Raw genomic sequence first — 14,060 nt, forward strand, 5'->3', positions numbered from 1 at the left:
AAAATGTAAGGTCTGAAAAGCGGGGAAGTTTGAAAAGGGGGGAAAGGGGGGACCTAAAATGTGACGATCATAACAACCATAATTTATCTAACAAAGTTCATTCTGAAATCTTCTTCAGCGTTTGATTATGGAGAGACTAAATCCTCAGTTCAGATGTGGTCTTAACTCCTTGTCTCCCAGGTACACACAGTCACTATGTACATTGCATCTGTTATCATTCGGCACATATCCGCATCCTGCTTAGACTGTTAGCTTCAGTCGCTTCCTGTAACGTTGATCTAACGCCAGGATTCTAGCCTGTTGATACAGTTTCTACAATTCTGAGTGACCTGCTGCAGCACAGCTGGTCTCGGCTTAAAAAATCTTGGTCAACATAGATGGGGTACAAAGTGTTAAAATAAAGCGTCCTTCCAAAGTTGATGACAGGTCCCCAGAGTATTCACAAAATTATATGGTACTGGAACTGGAAGCCTTGCACGGCGACGAAAAAGATGTCCACGCCTACATGAAGAAGCATCCTTCACGGCTTCAGCGGAAACAGTCGGCTGGGGATGAGGACAGCACCTATGTAAAAAATATAGACAAGAACAAAATATATGTCAATGGGAAAACAAAGAAACAAGTAGAGAAGGACCTCCCCACCTTTACACAGTGAAAATGAAAAACACATGTGAATGTACTTATGTTTTAAATCTCCCCCCCCCCCCCCACCCCCCCCCCCCCAATTAAGACCAATTATCCAAGATATTTTTCAGTCCTCAAAGGAGAATTTCACTGTTCTCACGGAACCCTGAAGAAAACTGAGCTGTGCTAATATATTACATAACTGCAAACATCCCTCAAATTCAATATTGCAAGCCACTATACATTTCTCATAAAGGCACTTCATGCTCACGTGTGAAAACTAACATAAGTTTACAAGTGTGTATCTACTTATAATAATAATAATAATAACGGGCATTTATAAAGCGCCTTATCAGAAGTTCAAAGCGCGTGACAACAATACGTGTATAAAAAATTCATACAATCACTGTCAGATTCAAACAACACATCATGCACATCTCACATCCCCAGACTCTATGCTAAGGCCAAAAAAAAAAGAAGTCTGTTTACGGTATCCCGACCGACCCTATTTTTTTGCGCGACCCTAGACTTTTTTTTGGCATTTGGGGAAAAAAAAAAAAAATCAAAATTTTAAAACAAAGTTTGTTTTTTGGCAAAATAATTTGATGTTTTTTGGAGAAAAAAAAATCCCGACCTACCGACCCTATTTTTTGGGCCGATGTTACCGTAAACAGACTATTTTTTTGTTTGGCCTAAGGAACTATCCGTAATGTTGTTGGAACAAGTGAGTTTTCAAATTGGACTTAAAAGATGAAATGTATGGAGAGTGACGTAATAGAAAGGGGAGTGAATTCCATAACTGAGGGCCATGATATGAAAACGTGCGGAAGCCATGAGCCTTGCGTTTAAAGCAACCTTGACGGAGAAGTCGAGCATCAGCAGAAGAATGAAGGGTGCGAGAGGGAGTGTAGAGGGAGACCAGTTCCGAAAGATAGGCAGGTGCCGATTCAGAGATGATCTTGTAGCAGAAGCAGGCAGCTTTATACCTAATACGTTGAGACACAGGAAGCCAGTGAAGTTCTTTCATGAGAGGAGTGCTGCAGAGTGTTGTACTTTTTGCAAGGGTTGGAGAGTGGAGTCAGGGCAGCCTATGAGAAGGGATTTGCTGTAATCTAATCTACACAGAATGCAGGATGTAACGAGAGTTTTAGTGGCATCAACAGTCAGAAATGTTCTTGTGGAACCTATTCTTCTAGTTCTAATGTAGTACCTGTTTGTAGTGAACTCACCAGCAGGAGTATTGCATACATAATTACGCATTACTGAATTAAAGTAACTATTTTCAAAGCTTCTCGCTTACCTTGGAATAGTGTCAAGCAGCTTATGTTGTGCCTAGATCAGCAATCAGATCTTCACACTCAGCCTGCACTTGCTGAAAACTGGACATGCCTGTATCTCAATCAAGCTGTTGTTGCGGAGACAACGGAATCATGCTCAAGTCAGGTCCAACTGAAATAAAAGCATATTGTTAGCTGATAAATGATTTGATCAAGCAAAACCATGCGGTATTTTTTTAATAAAATATTTTGTATACCCCGCTAATGCAAAAATAATGTACTTATTTACTATTAGCATTAATTTTAGCTGGTCATTCAAACCAGAGCTTGTTCTAGAACTCCACAAGAACAACAATGGCAGTTGGCAATGGCACTGGCAGAATACAGATCAAAACAATATTAGTATTAGCCTCACCAAGGGTTGACTTCCCATCAAAATGAATGACGGACTGAATCAAACTTCAGAGACATTACAATTTTTCACAACGATTTTTTCAGCAAACAGCCATGTTTTAATACCTGTACAAATGTATCAGTGACTAGAATGAATACCCGCTTCGCCGGGTAGCCGGCTTCGCCGGGAAGAAGTACTTAGAGCCGAACGCCGGCTTCGCCGGGTCTGAACAATGGACCCGCCAAGCTTAGGTCCCTCCCAGATTCGTGGAATGGGAACAGCACGAAAATGATTCAGTGGCCATAATGCCATTCCTGACCATATCGAGTAACATCCTTGTCGACGAATGTAACCGTGTTAATCACCTTTGGAGGCGAACTCCACTCAAACAGGACTGAGCAAGTTATGGCTTCTCAAAGGAAGCTCAAAGGAAGGCCAGTACATAAAATTACACAAAAGCCGCCAGACCACATCACAAACAGAACTGAACAATGCACAGGTGTTGCTCACATAGAGACACACACACAAACACACACACACACAAAAACACAGAGAAGCCGTATCTATAGAGAGATAGATGACAGTGTATTTTTCGCGTGGCTATAAATGGATTCGACCTTTGCACTTTTACAGTGAGGATAATTTACGGGTCCAATTTACGTTCCGTACACTGCGTTGACCTTCTAAAAATAGTAACAGTAACAGAACGCCGGGAATATCCGAAGACGCTCAGCGCAGTGGACAGCGCAGTGACATTCTAAAAATAGTAGTAACTTACAACTGAACGGGAAAGCCACACGAAGGAAGGGAGATAAACGCCAAACACTGGAGAAGATAAGGAAGAGTTACTTATAATGGTGAAATGAACACAAAAACCCAAATCAGTTCAGCGCTGCGCGCTGAGAGCACGTGTTGAAATATCTCATCGATGATATTGTGTCCGGGGTGTAGCTGAATACGGTGTCCAAATTTGAAAAAGATCCACCGAGAACTTTGGCGTTGTGATGTGGTGTAGCGGCTATGGTGTGTCGGTATGGGGGCCCGGGTAGCTGAGGTGGAACCAAAATAGCTGAGGTGGAACCAAAATCGGTTCAGCGCTGCGCGCTGAGAGCACGTGTTGAAATATCTCATCGATGAGTTTGTGTCCGGGGTCTCTCTGAATAAGCCCACCAAATTTGAAGCAGATCCATCGAGAACTTTGGCCGTGCATCGCGCACAGACAGACACACAGACACTAGTCGTATATATATATAGATATCACTATGAGTATGACAGTATGACAGTGTGGTAAGCTTACCGACGATTCGTTCAGTATAGTCTTTCTATGTAAGTAGTGGTCCAGTGAACGATACCTTCCGCCTGTGGTTCGAGACAGAGATTAAGTTGAAACTTAATTCGAGAAGCCAAACACTGACGAATACTTACGTATTTTGAGCAAAACCCAAGCACGTCGACCACAAGTTGATGTCTGCTGGAGTACGTAATCATAACGTAGAGGACAACAGTTTCACTTGGCTGGCTTCGGTTATTCCCACCTGTATCTGTTCCTTGCTGTTCTCCAAGAGACACCATGGTGCAGCAAGCTGAAGGGTGTCCTGTCGTATTTCCTCGAAGTTGTAGTAGGCAACTTAACCAGGTCAGGAGCAGGAGGTGGGGGGCGACTGACCTGCAGCAGAATTCAAATCAATTAGTCAAGTCACTATGACATATCTTTATTGTTATCGCCACACGACGGGCGCTGTGGCGGGGTGGTAAGACGTCGGCCTCGTAATCGGAAGGTCGAGGGTTCGAATCCCGGCTGGGTTAAGAGTGGAGATTTTTCCGATCTCCCAGGTCAACTTGTGTGCAGACCTGCTAGTGACTTATCCCCCTTCGTGTGTACAGTAGTCCCTTCCATTTCCGGCCCTTTCGTGGGCGTGAACCTACCCGGAGCGGCCAGCTTTCCCATGACTAATGAGTTTTCCTTCTATAATTGACTCTTAATGGCCGTTAACCTGTCTGACGCGGTCAACGGTCACTGATTTTTGCCCTAAGGTGCCCCTCTTACTCGACAGGAGCGGCCACTTAACGGCCACTTGTCACTTTCGCGGGCGAGCGCCTGTGGTGTGTGTGTGTGTGTGTGTGTGTGTGTGTTGTGTGCACAGACGGCACAGCACGAGCAGACGACATGAATACTTACGCATGCGCAAACTGTAAATACAGACATGCGCATACATGTACATTTACGGCAGTCACTTCCGGATCGATCACAGCTGATGTGAGTTTGAAACACTTGTTTATCTGACACTCAAATACATATATAATAATCCAAACAACACACATAGAAACATACGAAACAATAGCTTAGCCAGGACGATCAAGTTAAACACGCAAATAATTAAGATGTATAAACGAAAGCAAAACTAACAGAGACAATGAATCGGCGGCTCGTGGATGATCGCTTTCTTTTCTTCATGAAAACTTGATCGTGTTTTTTGGGTTTTTTTGGAGGAGGAGGGGGCCTGTAATGAACGGCCACCTGATATTTGCGGTCACCTTTGCAATGACTAATGGGTGACCGGATATGGCAGGTACTACTGTACACGCAACCACAAGACCAAGTGCGCACGGAAAAGATCCTGTAATCCATGTCAGAGTTCGGTGGGTTATGGAAACACGAAAATACCCAGCATGCTTCCTCCGAAAGCGGCGTGTGGCTGCCTAAATGGCGGGGTAAAAACGGTCATACACGTAAAAACACGAGTGTACATGGGAGTTTCAGCCCACGAACGCAGAAGAAGAAGTTATCGCCACACCAACCCTAAATTTTTCCTACCATACTGTATTTGTTATCCGAGAGAGAAAAAATCCATGTTGCAGACTCAACTGCAGTGATGTACATTTTAGTCGGTCTCCGGTCTCTGACCGATCCAATTTCCCCAGGACCTATAGCTTTAACCCCAGCAGGACACAGGTCCGATTAACCTACAGAAGAAGTGGTCAAGGGTCCGATCGTTTTTGACAATGAAGCGGACATGCGGACTGTTCAATTTTCAAGAGGAAAGCTTGTTTCGGTTTTGCCAAGCGAAAGTATGCACTGCGTGTGACCAGTTTGTTGAGTGAACGAGGCACCATATGGGATCTGATTCTTTGAATTAATTTATCCTCAAGTTGGATCAAGAAGAAAAAAAGAAAACCGAACCCATATGGTGCCTCGAGTGCATTCATTGGCTCAGCAATAAATCGTTTAAACCAATGGGAACCACCCGTGCATGTTCGCACATGCGCAAGGCATTACTTTTCGTCATAATATCCGGAAAAACCGTTGTGCGTTCGAACGAAAATAATTAAAATGAAAGAGAAACGACATGGGTCCGAAAAAAAAGCTCAAAGCAGATAAAAAAAATCAGCAGACATTGATGTCCATGCTGCGTTCGCCAGCCACTGTGGCTTCAGCTGAACCAACAACAACGTCAACCGAGAACGAACTCGTCGACTGAAGTGGAGAGTTGTGGTGACAGTCGCGGAAGGTGGAACTGGAAGAATTTAAACTGAAAAATCTTTTTAAATGCGGTTTTACGAGTCGTGTTTTTGTCCTATTGAAATCGCAATCTCAGGACACTGTGTCCTATTGATTTTCAGTCTTCAGGACAATTGTCCTGAAGGCTGCTAGAAAAATGTACATCACTGCAACTGGAAAAATTCCCTTCTCCATCATCTAGTGGACAGAGCTCACATGATTTCAAACAAATCTTTTTTTAAAGTCACATACTTTGTGCGACAGTGTTAGTTTACTATAACTGTAATTTATAAATAGCAAATTAAAAAATATCACTTATCAGATAATCAGCTAAATGCCTGGCAGATGACCCTCATTCAAAGTGAGTCGTGGCTAAACCATGAAACTAGAAAAACAGGTTATACCACAATATAAATCTCACACTGACAGCGGACAAAACTGAGAAAACACCCAGTATACATGTACCGGTACTCACAAAAGAGTTACAAGTAGCATATTATCACTATCAGTATCACTAATAGCATACTATACTGGGCAAATAACAGCAATTTTTACTCACTGGGGGTTTCCTGGCTGGAGTCTTTGGTGTTTCTACTGACTTCTGTAGCACATGGTTGGTTGGCAGACTTCCTGGAATGAGTGCTCGCTTGCCTGTAGGCCCAGCAAAAAAACATGCAAAGAAAATGTTCAAAATGCTGAGTCGAAATTATAAGTTAAATTAACTAAACAGACCTATACATTTAGATCTATTGAAATAGAAACAAGAATTAGTAAAACACACTACTGCAAATCTGTCAAGAATGAACAAGACTGACTCAGTGACCGAGTAAAACAACAAAAGAAATCTAAGTTCTAACCCAGAAGTTTACTAGAATATATTCAAAAACACATTATCACAAGAACAAAGAGTGGTTTTTTCCCCATTACCTAATAATTATAGCTCAGAATTACGCCTTTGTCAATGTATGATTCAGAATACGATTGTGTTATTTTTTGTCTGCGAGCTGTAAAAGTACTAGTTACTACAAGTACTAAGCCTCATACTGATTGATTGATACTACTAGAGCTTCGTCACTTGAAGCATTACAAGCAAAACAACACAGCACAGACAATCAGATGAAAGCTTATTTTCGCTATATTACTAGTTTTTTTACGTACCGTATTTGAAGCATGTTTCTTTGAAATGTCGGGAACATCCTCGCATTCTTCGGGTTGAAAAGCTTGTCAGCACGGTTGATTTTGTGGAAGAGCAGCTCTCCATTCGGCATCCGCTTTTCCGTTTGGTATACCATGGAAAGTTATAAGCGTTGAAGATCTTAGTGAGCTCACGCTGCATCCAGGCATACAACAATTTGCACCGGGCATCTTGAAATCATGGTTCACTTCTCTGGCATCATCGAAAAATGGCGAAACGGAAGTGACTTTTTTCGGAATGCAGCTTTCTTCCGGTTGTCAGCACTTACCGCGAGCGCAGCGAGTTGATCCAACTGTCACAACTATGCGCCGGCATAGACCACTGATCTAACAAGAAAAATGTTCATTCAAAATGAACAGCGTCGATGCAATGTCCACCAAAGATTTATTTTGGGAAGTGTTAAAGGTTAGGGTCAAAAGTTAATGAATTGCATGTTGTGCTGGATATATATATATAAATTGTCAGTTTATTTCAGTCAATGCTTGCCATAATTGATCAAACAGCCACAAGAAAAAAAAACCTTTTTAATTAAAAAATAGAGCTTGTTTGAAACAGGTAGAAAGGAAGAGTTGATATTGCAATATCTGTACGTGGGAATGTGGTGAAAAAGAGTGCTAAAAGTAGTAAGTCAGTCTCAGATCCATTTCAAATATTTATTGCAGAAAAACAAAATACAAATTACAAAAAAACACAGAACCATTACCAGGTGTCATAGGAATGTTTGAAAACAATAGTTTTAATTTTACACTGTAAATACAGGAATCAGAATTAAACACCTCAAACTGATTGGCACATGCATAATGAATCACCTGGAATTGCAACAGGGAGATACTGAAGTAATTGGAAACAAACATCTGAAATTGACAGAGAAACAATTGAAAATATAGTACCAGTTGACATGAGCGTACAATATTTTAATGGAAGTGCAATTTTAGCACGAAGCATCCGCAGGAGGATGCACTAACAATTACATAGTGCCACAAAATGTGTACGGACATTTCACAACCGTGCATTATTAGCACAGAACACATACATGGGGGCGCACAAAACATTATTGTGACAATAATTTACACGAAACATTTCACAGTACATTTTTATGCATGGTGCATCTACTACAGGAGGGTGCTCCAACAATGATGCATAGTGCCAACATTTAGCGCAAACTTTTGACAAAAGTGCATTATTACCACAAAGCGCATACAGCGATTATATAGTAGCAAGTTGCACTAAACATTTGAACAAAATGCATTTTGTTCAAATGTTAACAGCACAGCACCAAGTTTTGCATAAGTGCACAACAGCACTGACCATTTCACAAAAGTGCATATAACAGCTGTGACAATTTTACAAAAGTGCATTGACCATTTCAGGCAGATGGCTAACATGCAGATTTCGCTTTGTCTGTCTTTCTTTGAAAAGTAGGCATGTTCAAGATCGATGAAGTCATGAGCAATTGGGTTAGATGACAGAAAAGATTCAAAAACGTCAGATTCAGTTAGATGACAGAAAAGATTCAAAAACGTCAGATTCAGTGTTTTGGGCACTGTTGAACAGGAACATTCTCTCCTGTTCAACAAATGTGGGTTCAATTCAAAAGCAACATTGTCACAGATAGGCTAGTGTTACATTTCTGTAAGTTTCAAAAACATCTTCCATGTGTTGGTTACTGTTGAACAGAGGCATATTTTCCTGTTCAAAAAAGTCTGACACAAATTTTCGTAGTTGTGGGTTAAGGTTCGATCTATACCGTCATTCAAACGAATCGTAGAACCGTCATTGTCACAGACAGTGTTACATTTCTGTTTTACATTCAAACGAGTCGTAGAAGTAGTAGTACATTTGCGTTTGGTTGTTTTTATATTTAGTCAAGTTTTGACTAAATATTTTAACATCGAGGGGGAATCGAAACGAGGGTCGTGGTGTATGTGCGTGCGTGTGTGTGTGTGTGTGCGTGTGTGTGTGTGTGTGTGTGTGTGTGTAGAGCGATTCAGACTAAACTACTGGACCGATCTTTATGAAATTTGACATGAGAGTTCCTGGGTATGAAATCCCCGAACATAATTTTCATTTTTTTGATAAATGTCTTTGATGACGTCATATCCGGCTTTTCGTGAAAGTTGAGGCGGGCACTGTCACGCCCTCATTTTTCAACCAAATTGGTTGAAATTTTGGTCAAGTACTCTTCGACGAAGCCCGGGGTTCGGTATTGCATTTCAGCTTGGTGGCTTAAAAATTAATTAATGACTTTGGTCATTAAAAATCTGAAAATTGTAAAAAAAAATAAAAATTTATAAAACGATCCAAATTTACGTTTATCTTATTCTCCATCATTTGCTGATTCCAAAAACATATAAATATGTTATATTCGGATTAAAAACAAGCTCTGAAAATTAAATATATAAAAATTATTATCAAATTTTTTTTTTCGAAATCAATTTAAAAACACTTTCATCTTATTCCTTGTCGGTTCCTGATTCCAAAAATATATAGATATGATATGTTTGGATTAAAAACACGCTCAGAAAGTTAAAACGAAGAGAGGTACAGAAAAGCGTGCTATCCTTCTCAGCGCAACGAATACCCCGCTCTTCTTGTCAATTCCACGTGCACTGCCTTTGCCACGGGCGGTGGAGTGACGATGCTACGAGTATACGGTCTTGCTGCGTTGCGTTGCGTTCACTTTCATTCTGTGAGTTCGACAGCTACTTGACTAAATATTGTATTTTCGCCTTACGCGACTTGTTTCTTTTAGATTCCTGTCACTCATACCAGCAGTATTGATTGAGGTACATAAATCTGTTGATGTACAGGGATGACTTGTTTGTAATGAATCCTTGTTTCTTCCACATTGAGTTTGCATTGCAGTTGGACAGAAATGAACAGGTGTTAATTGATAAACACATTGATAATGGCTTTTGAGAAAATCAATCAATTCTGCAAAGGAATTAACTTGATGACATCAAAACTGCAGCGCCATTTGAAGAATGGTTACCATTTCTGTTTCTTTGATGGGAATCAAACAAATAAAAACTTTGACTATCCAAGTTACCATGAATGCTCATTTTCTTTCCAAGCACCTAGCCAATGGAACACACTACCTCTCCCCCTCCGTCAACAACAGTCCCTCGAATCATTCAAATCTGCACTCAAGACATTCCTTTTTTCCAAATAATCCATGCATTCTACACTGCCCACCCCATCCCACCCTGAATAACTGTACATATTTTAATGGTTGATGGTGTGTGTGTGCTAGTGACTTTAAGTCTCCGTGTGTGTGAATGAGTGTACAGGGCCGGACCCAGGGGGGGGTTCCAGGGGTTCCGGAACCCCACCCCTGGAAAAAGCATGTGCCTTGCTTTGAGTGTTTTATTTTTTAATAGTTTTAGCACCAAAACAATGCTGCTCTTAACCCTCAAAACAAGGCCTAGAATGCACCAGATTGCACATATTTTAACCGTTTTTCAAACATTTTCCGGGGGAGCATGCCCCCGGACCCCCCTAGTTCGCGCGCTTGTGGCTTCGCCGATTTGCCCCCCCCCCCCCCCCAAAAAAAAAAAGGAACCCCCCCCTTACAACTCATTTGGTCCCGCCCTGAGTGTATGTGCGCCTTGAGTCGCCTGTTGGTGAGATATGTGCGCGTAATAAATATTCGTATTATTATTATTATTAGTTGACCGTCCTGAAAAGTAGCAAGGATATAATTTGAGACGATAAACGCCTGATGCAATACATCCTCAAGGTCAGTCAACTCAAAACCTTCATCATTCGCAACATCAGTAGGCAACACAGCGGGATTCGTATGTCCAGAAATCATGTCGAAAAAATATTCCATTTCAAAAGCATGTCCAACCACAGTTGTTGGCAAGTGTTCGTGTCCGAGGTAGCCTTCAGTGTGTGTATATGTATTCATGTGACAGAGAGCGTGACCTCATTCTTCAATCCTCTCTCTCTCTTCTTTCTCATTCGAACGCACACACGCAAGAACGTAGCCTACGCACGCATGCACGCGCGCACACACACACACACACACACACCCCGCTGACGCACAAACCACGCACTCACACACTGACTGTCGGCAAGCATCTCTTTTTGTTACATTTAGTCAAGTTTTGACTAAATGTTTTAACGTAGAGGGGGGAATCGAGACGAGGGTCGTGGTGTATGTGCGTGTGTGTGTGTGTGTGTGTGTGTGTGTGTGTGTGTGTCTGTCTGTGTGTGTGTGTAGAGCGATTCAGACTAAACTACTGGACCGATCTTTATGAAATTTGACATGAGAGTTCCTGGGTATGATATCCCCATACGTTATTCATTTTTTTTGATAAATGTCTTTGATGACGTCATATCCGGCTTTTCGTGAAAGTTGAGGCGGCACTGTCACGCCCTCATTTTTCAACCAAATTGGTTGAAATTTTGATCAAGTAATGTTCGACGAAGCCCGGACTTCGGTATTGCATTTCAGCTTGGTGGCTTAAAAATTAATTAATGACTTTGGTCATTAAAAATCTGAAAATTGTAAAAAAAAATTTTTTTTTTAAAAACGATCCAAATTTACATTCATCTTATTCTCCATCATTTGCTGATTCCAAAAACATATAAATATGTTATATTTGGATTAAAAACAAGCTCTGAAAATTAAATATATAAAAATTAATATGAAAATTACATTTTCGAAATCAATTTAAAAACACTTTCATCTGTCGGTTCCTGATTCCAAAAACATATAGATATGATATGTTTGGATTAAAAACACGCTCAGAAAGTTTAAAACAAAGAGAGGTACAGAAAAGCGTGCTATCCTTCTGAGCGCAACTGCTACCCCGCTCTTCTTGTCAATTTCACTGTCTTTGCCGTGAGCGGGTGACTGACGATGCTACGAGAATGCGGTCTTGCTGCGTTGCATTGCGTTCAGTTTCATTCTGTGAGTTCGACAGCTACTTGACTAAAATTAATGTTGTATTTTCGCCTTACGCGACTTGTTTTCTTTACCTTTGCTTATTGTGTTTTCGATATTTGTGTTTATTTTTTGCTTGATCATGACTTATCTGTTTTATTTTAATGTTTGCTATCCACATCGTGTGATAAATGTTTCTTCTCAGTCTCTGAGTCAGTTTAGTTTCTGCAAGCCGCTTTGGTACTCCTTGTTTTTCTAACTGGTGTATTGTGCGCGATTTGCGGATTTATTTTTTACATTTAGTCAAGTTTTGACTAAATGTTTTAACGTAGAGGGGGGAATAGAGACGAGGGTCGTGGTGTATGTGCGTGCGTGCGCGCGCGCGTGTGTGTGTGTGCCTCTGTGTTTGTGTGTGTGTGTGTGTGTGTGTGTGTGTGTCTGTCTGTCTCTGTGTGTGTGTAGAGTGATTCAGACTAAACTACTGGACCGATCTTTATGAAATTTGACATGAGAGTTCCTGGGTATGAAATCCCCGAACGTTTTAATTTTTTTGATAAATGTCTTTTATGACGTCATATCCGGCTTTTCGTGAAAGTTGAGGCGGCACTGTCACGCTCTCATTTTTCAACCAAATTGGTTGAAATTTTGGTCAAGTAATCTTCGACGAAGCCCGGACTTCGGTATTGCATTTCAGCTTGGTGGCTTAAAAATTGATTAATGACTTTGGTCATTAAAAATCTGAAAATTGTAAAAAAAAAATAAAAATTTATAAAACGATCCAAATTTACGTTCATGTTATTTTCCATCATTTTCTGATTCCAAAAACATATAAATATGTTATATTTGGATTAAAATCAAGCTCTGAAAATTAAATATATAAAAATTATTATCAAAATTAAATTGTCGAAATCAATTTAAAAACACTTTCATCTTATTCCTTGTCGGTTCCTGATTCCAAAAACATATAGATATGATATGTTTGGATTAAAATCACGCTCAGAAACTTAAAACAAAGAGAGGTACAGAAAAGCGTGCTATCCTTCTTAGCGCAACTACTACCCCGCTCTTCTTGTCAATTTCACTGCCTTTGCCATGAGAGGTGGACTGACGATGCTACGAGTATACGGTCTTGCTGAAAAATGGCATTGCGTTCAGTTTCATTCTGTGAGTTCGACAGCTACTTGACTAAATGTTGTATTTTCGCCTTACGCGACTTGTTATTCCTTTCATATGCTGTTGAAGTGTTGTGGGTGTTATTGTCTGTATATGCTATGTTGCGTCTGTGTATGCCTACAAAAATTTGCATTCGCTCTCTGCCAGTACAAGTCCAAACTTTAGTGGGTGTAATGTGCCTGTGGTCTGCTGGCAGTCGAGCACAGATAGTTTTCAAACATTCCTCCAGTGAGCCGCCGCGCGCTGCGACCTGAGTAAAGCGCTTCTTTGGTCTCTGGCAACGTTGAACTGCGCTGATATGCCCAGCGACGTGCGGACAAAGTCATCGCTGTATTCACCCTCTCTGGATAACTTGCACATGTCAAAACAGTTGCAGAAACACAAATCTCAAAACTGTTACCCAGCAAACACACAACGTAAATACGACGTTGCAAAAATGTGAATTTTTCGTGTCATTAGCAACGTTGCGAACTTTACGTGAAATTTACGTTGAGCCAACCAAAAAACGCAACGTAAAACCAACGTTGTGTCATTGTGAGATTTTGGTGTTCTTTCGACGTTGTAATACAACGTAAAATTTACGTGAATTTCACGTTGCATTTTGGTGTCTTACAAATGTTGCGAAGATTACGTGAAATTTACGTGGATCCAACCAAAAAACACAACGTGAAAGCAACGTTGCGTTACAGTTGTGTTTTTTTGTTTTTTACACGTTGGTACATAACGTAAATTTCACGTGGATTCCACCTTAAAAAGCAACGTAAAATCGACGTTGTATTATTGTGATTTTCTGGTGTTCGAACAACGTTGGTATACTCACGTGATTTTCACGTGAAATTCACGTGATTTAAAAACAAAAGTTAGTTTCTTCTTCTTCTTCTTCTTCTTCGTTCGTGGGCTGAAACTCCCACGTACACTCGTGTTTTTGCACGAGTGGAATTTTACGTGTATGACCGTTTTTACCCCGCCATTTAGGCAGCCATACGCCGCTTTCGGAGGAAGCATGC

General features: G+C 40.8%; 2 protein-coding genes and 2 long non-coding RNA genes across 6 annotated transcripts in view; 1 reads left to right on the plus strand and 3 right to left on the minus strand.

Annotated features, from left to right (window-relative positions):
• The window catches only part of LOC138951182 (uncharacterized), a 2,992-nt gene extending 572 nt beyond the window's left edge, over positions 1–2,420 (minus strand). The window contains exons 1-2 of the long non-coding RNA XR_011451039.1: positions 1,925–2,420; positions 1–564 (exon numbers count right to left, since the gene is read on the minus strand). The exon at positions 1–564 is cut by the window's left edge and continues 572 nt beyond it. This is a non-coding gene — a long non-coding RNA (uncharacterized lncRNA). The remainder of the gene's footprint in view (positions 565–1,924) is intronic.
• LOC138951188 (uncharacterized) overlaps positions 1–14,060 on the minus strand; it is a 433,764-nt gene that overhangs the window by 364,351 nt on the left and 55,353 nt on the right. The gene's annotated exons all lie outside the window — the stretch shown is intronic.
• Positions 1–14,060, plus strand: part of LOC138951186 (uncharacterized) — a 71,781-nt gene that overhangs the window by 7,265 nt on the left and 50,456 nt on the right. The window lies entirely within an intron of this gene.
• LOC138951183 (uncharacterized) lies at positions 3,592–7,256 on the minus strand. The gene is made up of 3 exons (XR_011451040.1): positions 6,953–7,256; positions 6,354–6,445; positions 3,592–3,961 (listed from the first exon to the last, which is right to left on the minus strand). It is a non-coding gene; the product is annotated as an uncharacterized lncRNA (long non-coding RNA).

The sequence above is a fragment of the Littorina saxatilis genome, linkage group LG16 (assembly GCF_037325665.1).
Source record: "Littorina saxatilis isolate snail1 linkage group LG16, US_GU_Lsax_2.0, whole genome shotgun sequence".
In the NCBI taxonomy this organism is placed as follows: Eukaryota; Metazoa; Mollusca; class Gastropoda; order Littorinimorpha; family Littorinidae; genus Littorina; species Littorina saxatilis.